This window comes from Phascolarctos cinereus, unplaced genomic scaffold (assembly GCF_003287225.1).
Source record: "Phascolarctos cinereus isolate Bilbo 61053 unplaced genomic scaffold, phaCin_HiC Scaffold_2;HRSCAF=192, whole genome shotgun sequence".
Taxonomy (NCBI): domain Eukaryota; kingdom Metazoa; phylum Chordata; class Mammalia; order Diprotodontia; family Phascolarctidae; genus Phascolarctos; species Phascolarctos cinereus.
In genome coordinates this window covers 239223517-239229079 of record NW_027555625.1, presented here as the reverse complement: position 1 = coordinate 239229079, position 5563 = coordinate 239223517, and the positions used below count along the sequence as shown (strand labels likewise).

The 5563-nt window shown below is 34.7% G+C and overlaps 1 protein-coding gene across 1 annotated transcript in view; it reads right to left on the bottom strand.

The window, feature by feature from the left end:
• RTF2 (replication termination factor 2) overlaps window positions 1-5563 on the bottom strand; it is a 65531-nt gene that overhangs the window by 42074 nt on the left and 17894 nt on the right. The gene's annotated exons all lie outside the window — the stretch shown is intronic.

The following is a 5563-nucleotide window of genomic DNA, read 5'->3' as shown; positions in this document are numbered from 1 at the left end:
GCCTTCTAGTTCACTTTTTTATTTCTAGTAATCTGTTCCCTTGATTGAAAGTAAGGGAACACAGATCCAAATAAGAAGAAATAAGTACAAATACTGAAAATGTAGGATATCACTCCTTGATATAGTTTAGGCCTAAAACCACTAAAACTGAATAATGGATTTAGAAATGCAGAGTGTTACATGTTGAACCCTCATAAATTCAGAGAAAAAAGCAAAGGAAAAGCATAATACCATATTACTTATTGAAGAAATCCTCAAAGTTCAAATTGTTTTATATGATTCACTGAAAACTAAAATAACTCTTTAACATAGTTCTAGAATCACCAATTAATAAGCACTTACTAAGCATTTGCTATATGCTAAGCACTGGTAATACAAAGAATGTTCAAGAACCAATCGAAAGAGAATAAAGGCTACATAAAATGGGCAAATCACATTTCAAAATTCTGTACTATCTTACAGAAAGCTGTAAAGAAACAAATACACTTTATTTAAAGTAGTTTGTCTATAGTTACCCTTAATGGTGAAACAAGCAACCTTATTATAAGAATCCCAAGATATGATGAATACTGTTATTTTTCTGAAGTAAAAAGGAATCTATTGTGGTAAACAGTCATTAAACAGCTTGCCATTTATCTCAAGATTGTCAACTAACATTTTAATATCACTATATCATTCCCCAGGTCAATGATATGTATTTTTAACCAATGGCTATCAGCACCCTAACTTAGGAGATGTAAAGTTATAAAGTATCTTTCCTCCAAAAGAGTTCAAAGCACAACAGAACAAAAAATGTGAATGTATATGCATATATGTAATACAATAACATCACAATGAAAAATAATGAAGAAAGGAAATAAGACTAAATGGCATAAAAAGGAATGGCATCATAAAAAAATATATAAAATGTAAGCAAATTATGACAGCCCTCAAATTGGCAGAAGCATCCAAAATTGTGGCAGAAATACAGGAAATTTCCCTTGAAAGCAAGTAGTGGAAGAGAAAAAGGAATAATCTACCAAATGAAGAAAAACCAAGGTAACCTTAAAACACTACCTTTTGAAAACATTCCTCACAAGATATATGTAGTTTCAATGAATATTTAAGTATTGAAAGGTGTTTTAAAAGAAATTTTAAAAAATTAATTTGATTACAACTCTCCTAAAATTAACATATTGGAGATAACACTTTGTAAAAATTTTCTTCCGAGTCTTATTCAAATTTATTTGAGGTTGGCTGTCAATAAAGCTCAGATTCACCATAATGACATTCCTTGAGTTTTCAATTATAAAAATTTTTAAAACCATAAACCATTAAAAAGACAGCCTTTCCAGGTTAAATTAAGTTTAATTAAATTTGGGCAGGTGACAAGAACCTTCTCAGCAAAATTTTTAAAGGTTAGACAGTAAAGTACTGCTTAACTATTTCTAATTCCCTTTGATCACCTAGGTGAATTATGGTGGTAGGGGGTGGGTGAGGAAGGGGAATGATAGTATCTAGAATGGCAAGAACTGAGTCCTGACAGCCAAATAGGTAAAGGGATTAATTTCTAAGTTGGAAAAAAGAGATATGTTTGGTCTGAATGCTTTCAACTTGAAAATAGAAGACAAGAGGCAATGGACTTGGAAAATAGACTTTAAGTGGATAGCATAATAGATGAACAAACACCCCTTTTATACTTTCTGTGGTACAGAATACAAACAACTACCTTCTGTTATATACAGAAGTAGGGAAAGTGAATTTTAAAAGTGGAGAATGTTAGAGCAGAAAGGAAGCCTAAGAGATCTAATCCAACACCCAAGTTTTAGAGATGAGGAAATTAAGATCCAGAGAGGTTAAAGGTCATACTGCCTAAGGTTGTAACACGTTAGTAAGTAAAAATGGGATGGAAAAACCTGGTCTCCTAATATATACTACTGCCCTCACGTACTTCTCCCTGATCCCCAAAGAGTCTCAGCTGATAAGACTATTCCACTGAGGGCATACGTTGATACAAGACTACAAAAGACCTCTTCTCTTTAAAGAATGATATTCAGGCTACTAAAGAACTAGCAATTCTAGTTGCTAGTTAGAACATAGAAAAAAATAATTAAGTATTTTCTAAAGAGCATCAGCTATAAGTGAGGCAAGTGGGATTCATAAAGCTAATGAAAAAAATGAGCATTAGATGTTACTCAAGAGTATAATAAACACTATTAAAAAGATTCTGTACATTAGGTATTTTCAGAATTTTTTTTTACTGAAAAATGTTCTTCTATGGTTATCTGGGTGACATTGGTAGAAATGTAGGTTTTTATCTTGCTTTGAAAATACGTCATCATGGATTCATAGAAAACAGATGTGTCTTGTTCATCTTGTTACTGGAAAAAGCAAGACTGGAAAGAGTTAACAGATAGTATGGCTCTGGAAGTATTATTTAAAAGAATCTCAGACTCACAAAGACTGAAGCGAGCTGGTCATCATGCCCTTGGATGATAATATTCAGTACAGAACCTGGAAATTAGAATAAGCCATACATCCTGCAGTGAGGTTTCGTCTCTTCTCTTATTTAAAACACATGCACACACACCTAAGACCTGGCATCCATATGGTTGCGGTTTATTTGCTGTTTCTCCTAACAATGCATTCACCTATAAGCTGTTGTTATAGCAGGACTTTTGGTAATACAGAAGACATCACTTACTTTACAAATATTTTACTTTCCTAACCTAACCAGTCTGGAAAACTAGTTAAGTTTACTATTACTAAATACACCACTAATATAACATAGAACACTGCATTGTTTCTTGCTGTGCAACTTACATTCACCCCAATTTGTTTCTCATTACTACATGAGGCATAGAACACTGCGGGGAATACAATTAAATTTTCTTTTTAATATAAACAAATCATTAGCAAACAGAAAACCTAGCAACCACGTCTCTTAGGAACCCATTTTCTAAAACCAATGCTCATCCTATCTGCTTTAAACATGAAACCAGGACAGTTTCAAACACTGCAGCCATGTGTATTAAATTGGGTATTATCAAGATAATCAGTGGTAGAGGTAACAAAATAAAACGGCTCACTAACACTGTGTCAAAGATAAACATTGTAGCCTACGTGAGGCACATAGATGTAGTACTCACAAAGATTAAATCTTAGAAAAAAACCACAATGACTATTACATATTTATAGTTAATAGGAACAGGAGTGATGCATTTAAGTCTTCCCATTTCAGTGAATTTAAAATTTGGAAAGACCACAGAACTAGAAATTAGGCTTTTGGAACTAGAATTGGTATTATTTGAAAGAAAATACTGCTTAGATAAATTAATTTTCACTTTCATAGAAATAAAGAATTTCACAGGTGGAAAACTAGTCCAACTCCTTCATCTTACAGTTTAAGAAACTGAGGCCTAGGGAGGTTGGTTAAGTGGCCCAAAGTCAAACAGATAGTGGTGGAGACAAGATTAAATTTCACATTTCTTGACCTTTAGTCAAGGGCTTTTTCTACTCAACACCTTGTCATTTGCAAAATCTCATCAATTTATGAAAGTAATATAAAGATAATTATAAACTGTACTGTGACCAAAAGAACAAGAAATTATATCCAAAAGACACTTATTTTTTCAGACTTTTTCACTATTTTGAAATACTAAAGACCACAAGTGTTTAATATATCCTGCGGTCTTAAAAAATGTAAATTATTGAAAAGATTAAAAAATTAAAAAATCTTTATATCTAATCTGCTTTCTGACATAAATGCAAACAATTTTATAAATTAAGTATTTCTCTAAGATCTAACTGGAATAAATTAAAACCCATTCTTAGAGAAATGAATACTTAACCCCATTATAATCACTAGAGTAATATGTAAAATAAAAATCTGCAAAGATAGTTCTGCTAGATATTTCTCCCTATTTGTCTGTAAACTCTATAAAGAGATGCACTGAGTCTTATCTAAATTGTGTATCTTTCCCCCTACCAGGACCTAGCACTGTTCTAGGCACATAATAAGCATTTAAAAATATGTGTTAAATGAATGAACTCATGTGAAAAAGAAAGTCAACCAATGCAAAACAACAGTTTTATATCAATCTAAAATAAAAATAAGTATTTTCTGTAATGTGCCAACATACTATAGGCACTAGATACAGCAAGCACCAAACAGCACCAAAAAAATGAAACTGACTATATGTTAACAGACAGGGGCTGGTGACTGGCCGTTTCTATTATCAACAAATTTCCCTTCATCTTTAAGCCTCTTCCCTTTATGCCCCTTCCACCTTCTGGTGTTCAAGGAGAACCACCTCTGCACAGAAAGACACTGCATCTCTTGCCACCCTTCCCAATGCGGAGTGCACCTTCTCTCCTGCTCTCCTACAGGTCTGGGAGGGAGAATCAGCAATCTTTCTCCCCCCTTGCCACGCCCATATTCTCCCATCACTCAGCAACCTCTCCTTCTCACTCTATCCAGAAGTATCACTCAATCCAAATTCTGCTGCTATCAGTATCTGCCAGAGTCCAGGTCGTGTTCTTTTCTTTCTCAAGGAGTTCAGCATCAGGCTCGTAGTCTCCCCATCCACTCCAACCACTCCCCTTGGACAAGGGCACTTCAAATACATGTTGATGTTCCCTCAAACACTGTGGCATCCTGTTTCTTTAATCTTCTCAATTCCTATCACCTATTTCTTCACTATTTCAGCCAAAAACAAAGACTGTCATACTACTGATCTCACCATCATCCAAAAGTGTTCCACTTTCACGATTAAAAGGAAAGATGGAAGGAAGTAACAAGCACTGAGCACTTACAATGTGCTAGGCATTGTGCTAAACCTTGGGAATACAAATACAGGCAAAAAAAAGACAGTCTGTTTGTGATGAACTTACATTCTAATGGGGAAAGAAAACAAACAAAACACCCAGCACAGGCATATGGTTTAGAGTCCAGAAGCCAAGAACAGGGTTGGGAGGGGACTAAAAGCCCCCTCCAAAAAATGGAGGATTCAGGAGCAACACATTAATGGGAAAAGTGGGTGGACTTACAAAGGGATGGCTAAATGTTCCAAGTCAAGGAGGCTCCAGGCACTGTTGGAAGTTGTAAGATGAAACATCATGATTTGGAAGATCAGGATCTGGTGGACTGAATAAAGTAATACAGTCCAGGGCCCCTCACAAGTGCTCCAATGACAATTTAAGAACACCAGATCAAGCAGTCATTAGGAAATAGGAGAAACCACTGTGGTAGGTCATCTTTCCAGCCCAAGATCACAAATTAAACTTATAGGCAAGTAGTAACCAAGGCAATTCAAAAGCTTGAAAAATAGAAGAAACTTCCAGGAACCTTACAGACCAAAATGCATAGCTATGGTCCAGGTCAAAGAAAAAAATACTACAAGCAGCCAGAAAGAATTAAAGGACTGAGGAACCAGTCAGTAGCATACATGATTTAGCTGCTACAACTGTAAAGGAGCAGAGATAGACAAAAGACAAAAGATATAGGTTAACAACTAGGAATAACTTATATAGCAAAACTGAGTATAAAATTATAGGAGGAAAAAATGAAATTTTAATGAAACAG